The sequence below is a fragment of the Crocodylus siamensis genome, chromosome 3 (genome assembly GCF_052110815.1).
Source record: "Crocodylus siamensis isolate JL-2025a chromosome 3, ASM5211081v1, whole genome shotgun sequence".
Taxonomy (NCBI): Eukaryota; Metazoa; Chordata; order Crocodylia; family Crocodylidae; genus Crocodylus; species Crocodylus siamensis.
In genome coordinates, this window is record NC_143397.1 from 34,567,286 (window position 1) to 34,582,348 (window position 15,063).

The window sequence follows — 15,063 nt, forward strand, 5'->3', positions numbered from 1 at the left end:
CACACAGGTGCTCACACTGATGGCCACTATCATGTTGCACTCTGGAGGACGTGCAGCCATGATTGCAGGCTAGTGCGGTGTGTGTGTGTGGATTTGAATAGGGGATGGGTCTGCTACTCCGAGGTTTTCATTCATATTCCCTCCGGAAGACAGGCTCTGCCCTCTGGCTCCTGTGTTAATTCCTGAAAGGTTTGATTCGCCCCAGGTCTCTCTCTCTCTCTGTGTAGCCATGATTGCAGGCTAGTGTGTGTGTGAATTTAAATAGGCGATGGGTCTGGTACTTCAAGGTTTTCATTCAATCCTATTCCCTCAGCAAGACAGGCTCCCTTTCTCGGCTCCCGTGTTAATTCCTGAAAGGCTTAATTCAGTCCAGGTCTGTGTGTTGGAGAAGGTGCGTGTGCGTGTGCGTGTGCGTGTGCGGTTGAGGTGGGTGTGCGCGCGCGCGTGGGTGGGGAGGGGGCGGTGTCGCAGGCGGAGAGAGGAGGGTGATGGTTGGGTACCACCGGCGGGGGGAGGCTGGAGGCGCAGCAGCCGGAGTGCGTCAGAGGGAGGAGGAGGGAAAGATGCTATCAGGCGCCGGGCAGCAGCGCTGAGGAAGCAGAAGGTGAGCCGGGGGGAGCCGCGAGCCCGCCGCCCCGCACAGCCCCGCCCCGCCCCGGCCCGGCCCCGCACGGACCCGCCCGGCCGAGGTGAGCGAGCGCTGCGCGCGCGGGGGTTTGCGGCGGGGCCGCCGCCGCCGGGCCTGGCTCGGGGCAGCCTGCGGCTGCGGCCCGGCCGGGGCAGGCGCGGGGGGTCTGGCTGCGGTGCGCGGAGCTGGGGGCAGGGATGCTGCGGGCTCGTGCGCCGCCACCGAGGCCCGTGGGCAGGTGTGTGCCGGCATCTCCGCCCCGGGCCGCAAGGGGTGTGCGAGGCCCCGTGCGGCGCTGCAAGGCGGGCCGGGCCGGGAGCCGCCCATCCCTTCCCCCAGGGCCGCGGGGGGCGCCGGCATGTGTCCGGGCCCTGTGGCCCCTTACATTCCTTGCGCGGCTGGCTGATGATCCGCGCCATGGCTGTAGACAGGCCACACCTGCACAGTCATTCTTGCACGGTAAAAATGTCCGTCCAGCTCTAACAGGGGCTGGTCAAAACTGTGCGTTTGGTGCCCGAACACAGCGTTGCCACCCAAAGCCCTGTAGCTGGTCGCTTTCTAGCTTGCCCTCGAGTGCATGGTGTGGCCCCAATCCACCTGCAGCCCTTGGTGAGGTGGATGCTGGGTAAAGATTGTGGGAGTTTCCAGTGAAATGGCTGGGTTTCCAGCCCAGACTCACCCGTTTGTGGCAGTGCCATTTCTCCTGCAAGGCATCTCTTGCCAGCCCTGCCTTTCAGGCTTTCCCTCCAGTGAAGGGTTTCATCTTGGCATGAACTTTCCCGGTCAAAGCGTGGAGGCACAAATTCATGTTGGCTTGGCCTTGCCCATGGTGTGGGAAAGACCAGAGCAGGGGTGGGAAGAGTGGGGTTAGCCACAGGAGGCAGAGTTAGAGAAGTGGCTTTCTGAGCCTCAAGAGAGAAATCAAAGCTAAAGATACAAGTGGCTGCTCTTTAATCACTAGGCCTGTGCGTCTGGTCAGGCACTGATGACCTGCAGTACTGTGTGCAGTTTTGGGCCCCCCACGCTTTAAGAAGGATGTGGACAGATTGCAGAAAGAATAGTGGAGAGCAACAAAAATGATTAAAAAATGATTGGGAACATGGGAGGCAAGACTTGTGAGGAAAGGCTAAAAGAACTAGAGTTATGCGGTCTGGAGAAGAGAAGACTGAGGGGGCATTTGATAATAGTCTTCAATTACTTGAGGAGAAAGGATGGGCTTTTCTCTGTGGCCAAAGGGGACAGGACTAGGAGCAATGGCATCAAGCTGCAGCAGAGGAAATTTAGGTTGGAGATTAGGAGTAACTTTTTGACAATAAGGGTGGTCAGTCACTGGAACAGGCTACTTGGAGAAACAGTGGAATCTCCATCCCTGGAGGTTTTGAAGAGCAGGTTGGACACAGATTTGGTTGGACTGGGGGGGTTTATTCAAGAATGATCCTGCCTTGAGCAGAGGGCCGGAGTAGATGACCTTGTGAGGTCCCTTCCAGCCTTATTTTCCTATGCTTCTATGTTGAAAGAGTGACTTGCTAAAGAAATTAAATCAGTCTTTAGAAATAAGTGGGAAGTTGTCATTTTGGCATTCTTGTGGGCTCTAGTGGTACCCTCTCAGTCTTGAGGACTCTGGGGAAAATAATTGTACGTGGCAGGAAGAGCATTGCCTATGTCAGTGGTTCTCAACTTTTTTTGTATCAGGACCCACTTTTTTATCAGTGGCAGTCCCAACCCCTTGGGGGCAGGTCCTCACTCCTGACCCACTGCCCCCAAGCCCCAGCCCCCCAGCATGTGGGGCAGAGGGTGGGTGGGAGGAGTGGGGCATAGGGGGCCCCAGGCAGTCCCTTGCAGGCTGAAACTCTGCCAGCCTTCCCAGTTTCCTACTTTTTTTCCTTTAAAGGAGAATCCATTTTTAAAGTTTGTTCGTGACCCTTTCTTATATTTTTGCAACCTACGTTGAGAAACACTGGCCTAAGTGATTCTGTTTACTCTGCATTTTGTGTCTAAAATGCCCCTTCTATTTCTGACTGGTTTTCTGTTTCATAAATAAACGGGATTTTTTGCATCTGTGATTAGGGGACCACTTTTGACACTCGGGTTCTGTGTCTTCATTAGATTTTAAGTGGTGATTGTTGTATGATAAAATCCTTCAGTGCAACAGCACTGATTAGTGATGGGTTACCGGAGATTGGTGTAGTCAGTGTCTTCATCCTTTCTTAGACTTCTTCTGGGAGCCTGAATCTATTTCTGGTTCCCAGTCTTGATTACTAGCACTTTATTGGTTGTTTTATCAACTGCTTCAACTGCCGAGAACTTTTAATTAATAAAGGTCTTAAAGAATGTGGTGAATGTGAATTTGTTTATAATCTTATTAAGTGGATGAATTAGATGAACACTATATGGCTGAAATAAGTGTGAACTATTTCTGATAATTTCAGTTGCTGTAAACACTGGAATTTAATAATGATGTAGATTTTGTGTTTTGTTGATTATTTCAGTAGAAACTACTGTGTGGGACTTCCTAGCATTGCTTATGTTTGTACTTCACCACCTACCCACCCACATCCACCCCCACTGTCTAGGGAAAAAAATTGTTTTAATATATAATGTGGGGTACCTTTTAACCAATTTACCCGCATGGGGAGAAGTTTTAAAAATGTGTTTTTTCTACTCAACCCTCTTAATCACTCCAGCAAAGAGATAAGGCGTACAAAGGCTTCTTTTTTGAGCATACAAGACCCCTTTCTGTAGAAGATCTTCTCCAAAGCACAATGTTGTTGCTTGCAAGAATTGTATTTGCTTCCTTTAGTTTTATCAATACAGTTGTAGTAGGAGGAGTAAATATTTCATTTTAACTAATGTGGCATAGTTGCACAGCTCTTTCCACTTGTCTATGAACAGAATTTCTTATTAAGATCCAGTTAGGCATATGTTCTGCGCATTTAAAGTGACTGGTATTATGCAGGTGTTGCTGAATTTAGCCCACAGGTGTTTAATTACTGGTAATATGCAAGAAAGAAGGAGCACTCCAGTGCACTGGGCTGTCACTTAAAATATTTTTTTAATATTAAAATAGATTAAATTTGATCTGGAATCATGGAGAAACCAAGATGGAATTCCAGCATAATATTCTTATAAAGTAATTCTTTAGATTCAACTGCTTTGTTTGCATCATTTCTTACAGGTTTGGTGCAAGAGGAATATCTCTTGTTTGTGCAAAATTATGAACACTAAAGTGCGGTCATTGCTTACGGGTATTACTGATTACAGTGACAAACTTTAAAATGTTGATAGTATAGACAATGAAAATTTGTTTTAGATCTAAAATTGTAGTGCATGCTTTACCGTATCTTGAGCTTCTTTGCACATAAATCACATACAAAAATATTTTGAGAATCTTAGTAATTTGACTGTGCATGTGTGTGCTTGGTTTCTTCACCCTTGCATTGAGAACTGCTTCCCTGTCCCTACAAAGTTGTAACCCAGTCATCAAATTTTATCAGCTGGCGCATTCCAAAAGTGTATTAGTCATCCTATTGTGATTTGAAAAAATATACAATTTTTGAGCAGATAATAGTTTGCGTGCTAGTATCTGGTATTTTTTGTTATCAGTGCATGATTCTTTGCTGCACTCGCATGGTAACACAAAGCTTGTGTTAGTAAACTGAAAAAAAAGCCTAAACTCTTACTTCCAAGAATTTCAATGGGAAAATAAATTACTCTTGATTGAAAAGACCTAGATAACATCTTCCTCTTTGTAAGTTTTAAGGAAAAAAAATACTGAAAAGGCAAGTGCAAAAAGGATAGCTGTGTTTTGATAGTTAATGTCAGGCATCCCTGCAGTTTTGTTTGTACTTCTGGGTTTTTTGGTTTGTTTGGGTTTTTTGAATGACAAAATACAGTCAACACTAACTTTTATTTTAATCAGAGCTTTCAAGCTGCAAATCTGAAAGTTTTGAAATTTCAAATAGACCTTTAAATATCTCTCTAGAATGTATTTACAGAATTCTTCTCCCAAGTGACAGACTTTCAAAATCTTTCCAAAATCAGTGAGAATTAACAGGACTTTTTCTTTCTGTTTTGAAAATAACTGGGAAATCTACCAGTAATTCAAAATATCGCTATTTTATTTTTCTAAGAACCTTTAAGCTGTGAGCCGAGCAAGAAGACTTCAGTTTGATTGTTTACAGAATTGTAATTTACTTTTTTTTAATGCTAACAAATATAGGTTTGTGTCTCCTTTCTGGATTCCATATTTTTTAACTGAAAAAATGAAACTATAATAAGAACTAGTTCTATGGGAACAGATCCTAAGGCTAGATCCTAAAGCTAGGCCCCTCTGCTCAGACAGGTAGATTTTCCAGCTTGCAGTTCAGGTGAACAGAATTTAACTTTGCTGTTGTTCTAGCTTTCATGAGGTAAGATAAAATGAAGATTGTGTTATGCTTCCATAACGCATTTTACCAAGTTTCTTTAATTCTTTCAAATCATTGGAAGGAGAGGAGGGGAGAAAAAATTACGTAGCCAGTAAAGGTGGAGCTTTCATAAGATCTTTAACTCCTTGAGGCAGTTCTAAAATAATGTGCATTATTCAGAAACCCACACCTTAATATTATTACTGCAATAGCCTCTCTCTCTAAACTTCTACTGGTACAGAATGCTGTCCTGACCATGATTAAGCTTATACTTTACATCCTAGGCTGTCAGATATGAAGTGTTTAGATTAGTAGTTGTGTAATTAGAAGACAAATCTTTTATGTGGCCCTTTGTAAGGCTATACATAACACAACAAAGACTTCTAGATAACACCCTTTCTACTGTGAGTAGTGGGTCTCAACACTTTTGTAGATGGTTAACCAGCAAACTTCCATTTACTTGGGGACAAAGGTATTTTGTAAATTCTCTTTCTAACATGCATGCATGTGTACACACACACATCCACACGCATGTGCGTATACCCCGCTTCCCTCATTTCCACTGGATATCTTCAAGTACTTCTTAAGTATGGACATTGTTGTCCCTTATAGTAGCATTACAACTGTTATGCTGCATCATCAGGTTTCAGAAATGTTGGGTTGTGAGGTTTTTTTTTTCCCTTTGGGTACTGGAGCATTTAGATTTTATGCTGTTGAGCTTTACTTTGAAGCCACGAAGGCCAGAAACTTGCTAAAGATTTTGGAAATTCTTAGTTAACGACCTGATTTCAAAGCTGAAGATTTAAGAAAAAACACCAAGTATCACAAGACCTGTGATAAAATCCATGTGTTGACAGTACTGATACTGGAATAGATTAGTAGTTTTGTGTAGTATAATATCTTGCTTTAGAGAGTGGTTATTCCACTGTGCTTCAATGGAAGAAATATTTGAACTTGCTGATGAGATTGCTTTAAATCTATCCCTAACATGTAAATAGACAACTGTAACCTTATGAAGAAAGGGCCTTGGCTTTGCTATAACTAAACTATTCTATGATTTTTGAATTTCTGAGGGTAACTTGGACTTGGGAGTCCAATCTGTACTTGAAGTAGAACCAGGAGAGGCTAAGGCCCTGCTACATGTTACAGTACATATATTATACAAATAACTGATGGAATTGCACAATAGATATACACCAGCCATGCCTGCAAAGTACTTATCGTGATCAAAATGACTTCCCAGCCATAAGAAGAGCCAACTAACTATAAAAATTGAAAATGTTAAAAAAATTGTTAATAAATTGAAAACAACTGTAGCTGGTTTCCACTCAGTTTTAATCTGAACATGTAGCAGGTACCTCTGATTCAGAAGGTTTGGGGACACTAGAAGTGGTACAAGATGTATGCTTTGAAGGCATTCAGGACACCTACAGAGGATTGTGGACTCTATTCAGATTCCAGGATGGATAATGACTGAGGTGAGGGTGATATTAGAGAAGAATTTTGTAGTTGAATTCCTTTCAGCTACCAATTTAAAAAATATCACTAGCCTTTAGACTAGAGTTCTTGTCATGTTGTAACATGTTTATTTAATTGTTCATTAATATATGTTAACGAATACTTTTGTAAATACACATGCACTAGGTTTGCTAAATCTTGTCCAAACTGTTGGGTGTAGCCATTGCCTGTCATTTCAAATAGCTGTAAGTCATTAAACTCCTTTATAGAAGCAGATAGCTGAAACAATAGCAGTCTGCAAACGCAAACACTGACTTGTATCTTCCTGGAATGAAGGCAAATGCAACACTGCTTAGGAATTTGAAGATCTCAGCAGAGGGTGTTTTAGTGAGCATTGTCTTAGGTAGGGATGAGCAGGTTCAGGAAAAAGAGACAGTTCAGTTTGAGAAGCAAGGAGGGGAAAACCTGATATATCCTGAACCAGAGCGGTTGCGGGCATGGACAGAAACCTAGAAAAATGGACTTTTGACTCCTCATGTGCTGGCTGAAAGAGCTTTTGTTGTGATTAGGGAAACTGTCTATGATTAGATTCCTCCTGTGTTTAGAAAACAGGATTTTGCCAGTCCTTCATAAAATAAATGATAAATGAAATAGTGTTAAAGACATTTCCCACTTCACCAGTTTCTTCTCCTCATTGGAACAGCTTTCATGAGAGCCATGGCTTTGCCTGGGTACTTGAAGTAAGTCTAGTAATGATTGAGTCAAGACTGGAAATTGGATTCCTACTTCACAAGTATTTGTTCTAGGAAACAGTTCCCCCGTCTTTTTTTTTACTTTTATTCTTCTTGAAGTGAAATGATGTAAATAGAACAAGGGTTAGAACGCATCGTGGATACATCATTGCTATAAAACTCTATAAGATTCGTCACCCTCTGTTTAATCTGAATTTTTATTTGCTTTTAGTTTGCTATTAAATATTTGTTTCTTGTGTGATCCATTTTGACTGTAATGGAAACCACACTTGTCAGAATGATTTGCAGCTTTCTCTACTATTTTGGTAATGGATTACCAACCAACCTTACCTTCGGACTGAAGTGCAGTTGTTTTGTATTCCAAATTGTGCCATTCTCTTTGAACATTATGTTTAGTGTGTCTGGTTTCTGTCTCATCACTATCCCCTCTTACCTTCTAAATTACTTTCTCTGTCTTTAATGCACCTAGATGACTGGGCAAAGTTTTCTGTAACTCCTCGATCCTCTCTAGTTTTGATAAACCTACTTATTGTGTTGCTAATAACTTTTATCATGTTGCTCTCATTACTTTGGGCTCTGAACAGGGGCACAGGCAAACAGGAGGGGAAGGAGTGATTGCCCTGAGGTGCTGTCTGCTTAGCAGATGGCTGAAGGCTTCTTCAGGGCATATCCCCATATGACTCAAGAATTTACCCCACTGCTGACAATCTCTTGACACCTTTGTATCTGCTTCATCATGATATGCATGTATCAGGTAATAAATTTGTTGTTTTAGCATCCATCATGGTCCATAGGAAATACCAATATTAAGTTTTATACTAGAATGTGTCAATATAAATATTACTCTACAAAGAAAGCTGGAAAAAATTTAATTAAATTTTCTCCTTTCTAACATAGTAACTTACATACCTGTTGCTCTATAAAGGTGGCTACAATAATAATTTCATAGACAATTGCATAGTGATCTTTTGAAGAATGCTGGAAAAAAGTTGCAAAAAATTTCAAAATTGTATTATTTGTAATGTGTGTGGTGCTTATGTATGAGAGCTAAGTCTGAGAACTAAGTTATTGATGAGAACTAATTTAGAGTTAGGTGTGGCTACTCAATTTCAGTTTTGTTTTTAAAGTAAACATATTTAAATGCATTTCTATGTTTATTCATCAGAACATACATTTCTGAAACTGAATAAAATAATCTACAGCCTTTTGCCATTTTTGCTATATTGGTTAGAGACTGAAAGGGAGAGGTGTTTTCATATTTCATAGATTTCATAGACATTAGGGCTGGAACGGACCTCAGAAGATCATCTAGTCCAGCCCCCTACCTGAGGGGCAGGAACTCAGCTGGGGTCATAGGATCCCAGCAAGATAAGCATCCAAATTTCTCTTGAAGGTGTTCACTGTAGGTGCTTGGACCACCTCTGATGGCAGGCTATTCCAGACCTTGGGGGCTCAGACAGTAAAGAAATTTTTCCTTATGTCCAGCCTGAAACGGTCTTGCACTAGTTTATAACCGTTCGACCTCGTCATCCCTTGGGGCGCTCTGGTGAACAAATGTACCCCCAGATCCTGGTGGTCACCCCGATAAACTTATAGGTGGCCATCAGATCACCCTTGAGCCTGCGTTTTTCCAGGCTAAAGAGCCCCATAGCTCTCAGTTTGTCATCGTAAGGTCTGTTTTCCTGACCTCTTTGCTGGACTCTCTCCAGCTTCTCCACATCCTTTTTGAATTGTGGGGCCCAAAACTGGATGCAGTGTTCCAGCTGCGGCCTCACCAAGGCCGAGTACAAGGGGAGAATGATGTCCCAGGATTTGCTTGAAGAACCATCTATGGATGCATTTGACGGACATTTTTATGCTAGTAAAAGCCCCACAAGAAAGAAATAGTACTTGTGGCGAGGATGTACCTCATTTGGCCACACAGAGTCTAAGAAAAGTGCAGTTTTGCAGGTATTCACTACTTCCATGCTAGAAGAGTTTAGATGGTATAAAATACTGATATAGTGATATCAGCAGAACCTTCTAAGGCCGGGGCGGGCAATTATTTTAGCTGGAGGGCCGCTTAATGAGTGATAAGCTGTTGAGAACTGCAAGGGTAGCCCTGCCGCTTGACAGGTGCCCTGCCCCCGGTTGCCATCTAACCCTAACCTTTGGGCAAACCCTAACCTAGGGCAAACCCCTAACCTTTGCCACCCTCCCTTTGCCCTGAAAGTACTCCTTTTGGGAGGGAGAGTTCTGCCATCCTTAAACTGGAAAAAACCCCAAATTGTGTAATTAAAAAAAATCAAATGTCTATTATAACGTATTTTAATTTTATTTTAAAACATACTTTTGTCCTGATTTGTGTGTTTGCATAGTGTATCTACAGTCAGTTGCATAATAGTTCAAAATACAGTCCTACTCTTGTATATTGTGTGGGGGCAGGAAAGGGGGTATGTGTAGTGGGGTGTGGGGAAGGGGAGGGGTGGGTGTGGATGAGTGTAGGTGTCGGCTATTTGGTTAGCGTGGTCACAGTGGAAGGGTTATGATGGGTGGGGTGGGAGGATGTGTTTGGGGGAATAGTGGGGGGTGGGGTAGTGCGTGTGTTTGGGGGGTGTTTGTGGGTATGGTGGGGTGGGGTATATGGGAAAGGTGTGTGTGGAAGGGTAATGGGGGAGCCCTTAGAGTATGTCAGTACCTGTCTCACCATAGTGTGCAGATCCCTAAATGTGAAGCATGGTATTGAATAGTGTCAGGGTGTATGCCAACTTTATGCTGAGGCTTGGCCCTTAAAAGGAGATATGAAAAGGAAGCTCTTAGAGTAGCTGTTGTCCAGGAAGTTTTGCACTTGGTTACTCTACTTAGTTACAGGTCTGCTACAGATTTAGCTTGAAAACTATTGGAACAATAATCAGCCAAAACAAACACCACCAAAGCAGGACTTTCAAAATTGTTATGTAGTGTTTCTGTCATATTTTTAGCAAAATGGTAAAATATCTGTGTTGATGCTTCCTGTTAGCTGTAGTGCAGTCAAGGGGCTCAGGATAGTATTTAACTAAAAAAAAAAAACCCTTCGGATAATCCATTTAATAAATGTATTAAAAGTGGTTAGGTCCAGAAAGGAGTTAAAAGGATGGACTCCAAAGTATTGGTATAGATTTGCATTTGTGGATGAGATTGTGCGGAGGTGTGTAGAGAAGCTAATATCTGATCTGGAATCCCCACAGACTGTTGGAGAGGGAAATGAGGAAGATCCTCTGAAGGAATGATTAGCAAGGTAGGAGGAAAAGCAAGGGAGGCCAGAATCATGAAGCCAAGGGAAGGCAATAAGAAGAGCATGTTTGTGTCAAAGACAGCTGAGTCAAGGAAGATGAGGATGGAGCACTGGTTCTGAGCTTTGGCCAGAAAGAAGTCATTAGAGACTTTATTGAAGGTAGTTTCAGTGGTGGGGAAGTGAAATTGAGGGAAGCCTAGGAAGGAATTAGAGCGGGGGAAACTGCAGACAGCAATTTTAAACAGTGCATTCATTGAGTTAAAAAATGAAAGGGAGATGAGGCAGTAATTAGAAAGGCATCTAGAGATAAGAGTGAGATTTTTTAATTTGGGAGAGATTAAGCATGTTTCCAGTGTGACAATATGAGCCAAAGAGGGTAGGATATTAATGAAAAAAGTAAAGGGGGGGATACGAATAAGCATAAAAGAGATTAGAAGAACTGTTCAGCAAGAATATGGATTTTGGAGTAAACTTCCACTTGGTTTAATTTTCCTTTCACTCACTTTGTCTTTGAAAATTAAGATCTAAGTAGTACAGGTTGTTTTTGTGAAATAATGTGTTTAACGGTCTATGATCTGTCTTTCAAATTAAATCATAGAAAAATAGGACTGGAAAGGCATCTGGTCCAACCAACCCTTGCCCAAGGCAGGATTGTTCCTGTCAAAACCATCCCAAACTTGCTTATCTAAGATGCACTTAAACTCTTTCAGTGATAGATTCCACATCGTCTCTCGCTATGGTAATCTCTTCCTGTGCTAAACTACCCTTGTGGTTGGCTGAAAGAATTCTAATTTAAACAGAACTCTTCAGGTTGATTTATTCATTATGCATATTTCAAAGTCTCTCTAACACCATTTTTAATAAATTAATTTAGAAGATTTGGCTATATTTGAATAAAATTGCCTAGGGTGTTAATTGTTAAAATTCTTAAACAGAGACTGCTTTTTCTAAAAAAATTAAGTGAAGAGTCTCCATTCAAAAGGGAATAGTTAGGAAAGAATATGTAAATGCAAGCTTTCAAATTAATGTAGTCTACCTGAATTATTACTGAGAAAACTTAAGCTTTGATTAAGTAAGATTTTTAATCAAGTGCCTAACTGTAACCACTTGAGTTACACATATGCTTAAAAGTAGGAACATCCTTAAGAATCTTGCTTAAGCAGAACATTAAAATAGTGGTAGACTATGATGTCTTAATTGTACACTTCCAAGTCAGTTTTGGAAGTACAGGTTGAGGTTCACAGTTAAGGTCCCAATCCTGCCCCAAATGTGGTAACTGATTTTTGCCAACAGCTTCAATAAGTAAAACCGAACCCTAATGATTTTAGTGGTATTGAGAAAAAACTTAGAGAGCTGTGGAGCAGTGATGCTATAAATTAAGTATAGCTCTTGTCTTCTGGTTTGTATCTTTCTTTGGCTGCAATCTGAGGTAGGAGAACTTTTTAATTAACAGAAAATGGTAGCATATACGTTGTTACATTGACAATGTTACGTCAGTAGTATCAATATTTGCTTTTAAAATTAAAAAATATTTTTCAGTTGCAGTTGTATGTCACTTACTACTGTGCACTGGGTGTGTCTGTACACGTGCTCTAGGTGGGGCGGGCTTTAGTGCAGGAAGGCTTTTTGAGAGCCACTCTAATTAAAGCACCTGCAGCATCATACACATTCAGCGTCCCATGCTTCAAAATGGCAGTGGAGTCACGTTAATGCTTGTTGGATGAGCCCCTGCCACCATTTTGAAACATGGGTATGCTGAACATGAGTGACACGGAGGCAGCTGGAGCATGCTAGCACGCATTGGAGCAGAGGTCCATCATGTGTATAGGTGCCCATGGCATCGGTTGCCCTTGTTCATGAGAATTAAATGATGTATCCATCTTAATACTTAAAATAAACCTTTTAATTTTTTCTTGAAGCCGTCCCTCTCTGCTTCAGAACACACTAGCTTAACTTAGCTATTGATAACTCCTTTGTGATTTAGAATGAAAACAAATCCTTGTTGTGTAGTAGTTTGAATGCTGAAGACTTTTTCTTACAGAGTTCACCGTTTAGATTCTCATTAAAAAAGGCTAATTGAACCCAATCCTGTAGGTCTTTAAAAAATTCCGCTGACCTCCACTGTATGCAAAGATTGGAGAATCAAATCCTTCACATATAAAATGGTTTTGTAATTGTCATGGGAAAAATAGTAATGTTAATGAGGGCCTGTTAAATTGGTGTAGAACTAGCAGGGGTGAACAGAAAAAGATTAAGTTAGCAATGTTCATTTTGTTTTTTTGGATGTATTCAGATTGGCAGTTCTGGTTCATCTGTCCTATACTAACCGAGTGCAGTGTAAGATACTTCAAACATAATTACAAATAATGTGGTTGGTGCATTAATCCAGGACACTTGATGAGTATTGACAACATGCTCTAGGGAAGCGATTTTATTCTCTCTCATCAGGATACCTACTGGATGTACTAGGAAGTATGGGACTTGTCTTCATGTGGAATCTTGTCATAAAGAATGATGAAATACATCTGTGTCTTAATTTCATGGTATTAACCTGACAGAATGATGAATCAACTTCTGTAATTAAGGAAGGCTTTTTTTTATATATAAAGATTAGGTACAGTGTGCACATGTGTAATTTTGTGAATACAGTGAAACCTGCCTTGAAGAAACATTAGAGTTTAGTTAACTAATGGAGGTTTTTCATTCTTAGTATTAATAAAATCAAAACCTTGGAAGCAAGGGTTTTGGCAGGGCCAACCCTGGCAGGAGTGGGGAGGGGTGAATCGGGGCAACTGCCCTGGGCCTTGTACTTTGGGGGGGCTTCTCAGACAGTGCTGTACAGGCCCTGCTGTGGCTGCCACTTGCTGCTGGCTCCACGCTATGGCTGCTTGCCACCGCCCCCTCACCCTCTCGGTGCTCACCACCCCCAGGTCCTGCATGGGCTGATATGCCCTGGGCTCCTCACACCCATAAGGATGGCTCTGGTTTTTGGTGATATCTTTTGTCACCAAACTCATCAGGGGAGATCAACAGCAAATATATAGAGCCCTTTTCTCCCCAGCATGAGCTGGGGTGACAAGGAACAATGGTAATAAGCTGATGGAGAATAGGTTTAGGTTAGAGATCAGAAGGCAATATTTTACAGTTAGGGTGGCCAAAATCTGGAACCAACTTCCCAAGGAAGTGGTCCTCGCCCCTACCTTGGGCAAATTCAAGAGGAAGTTGGATGATCATCTGTCTGGGGTCTCGTGAACCCAGCATTCATTCCTGTTTGTGGCAGGGGGTCAGGCTAGATGATCTGTTCAGGTCCCTCCTGACCCTAGCTACTATGAAACTATCACTAAAAACCTTGCTTTGCATGTATTTCCTGGACCATCACAGTTACAACAGCATTCCAATCCCACTACAGATCCTTAGATATAATAAAAGCATGAGGGTGCTCCTTGATGTGGGTTGTGTGTTGGGGGTGTGTGTGTGTGCTCACTTTGTTTGTTTAACAACTGCTCTAACACGTGAGTATGTGGTGGTTTGTTTTGCTTTGTTTCGGGACCTTTTTGTTTTGGAGGCTCCTAATCTGAGTGTATGCAATTTAGTCATCCCATTGTTTGAACTCTTTAGCGGTTGTGTTTGAGAGGGCTGTACTCTTAGCTTAGCACAGATAATGTGTAAGAGAAGGAATAGGGAGAATTTTGGTTTGGGCATGACCACAGATCTCATTTGTAACTTTGAGATCTACATTTCTAAATAAAATGTATAAATACATTTAAACTTCTTTTTGTCAATTTCCTGATATATATAATGGATACTCATGGAGTCTTTAGGGTAGTTTGCTTTTGTTCTGCTTCTAGATTCTCAGCACCCATGGTAGGAATGAGAAGTAGTTGCTTCTCAGAAGACTTTGTTTTCATTTTAATTTTATTCAAAGGTTAGATTATGGTCCCTTTTCATGGCTTTTTTGTTTTAATTTTTGGAACCTTTTAAAAATTATTTTAATTTCAAGTTAGCCATTTACTTTCTGATGTTTTACATAGGAAGGATAGCTGTGTAAAATTTCATGCTGAAAGAAATTACTGATAAGAATAAAATAATTTGCTAATAGAAAAGTAGACTAGATTTTGGATGCTTAAAAATGCAGTCTTTTATTTAATAATTTGTGGCTGCTTCTTGCAGTTTTTTTTTATATGTTAAAATATTTTTATCGTGTTTTAGTTTTGTGCCACACCCTGAATGACTTCTTAACACAGAATGGTAATAAAAATAGCCTAATGATTTTTTTCTTTGGACCAGTCAGAGGAGAAACTTATCCTACTTGGATAGAAGCTGTGCAGTGATTCTTGAATCATGGTATTGCAGGGAATTGAATAACCTTATTTGTTATTACCTGATGGGTAGAAAAAACAAGAAAACCAAAATGAACCCCATTTTCTCCCCTCCCCCCCAAGACATTTTAAGACTATCTGATGCCTTAATGTACAGCCTTTCTTGTCTGACTGTGTGAAAGAATGGGAACCATTTTTCTTCAAAAAGAAATATTTGGTTTCTGTTTCTTTTGGCATGTGTATGACT

General features: G+C 41.4%; 1 protein-coding gene across 3 annotated transcripts in view; it reads left to right on the plus strand.

Annotated features, from left to right (window-relative positions):
• Positions 1 to 502: 502 nt before the first annotated feature.
• FAM169A (family with sequence similarity 169 member A) overlaps positions 503 to 15,063 on the plus strand; it is a 76,825-nt gene continuing 62,264 nt past the window's right edge. The window contains exon 1 of one of the 3 annotated variants that reach the window (XM_090038097.1): positions 503 to 689. The gene's annotated coding sequence lies outside the window, so the exon portion shown is untranslated. The remainder of the gene's footprint in view (positions 690 to 15,063) is intronic. The other 2 variants (XM_090038099.1, XM_090038098.1) reach the window with 2 other exon arrangements.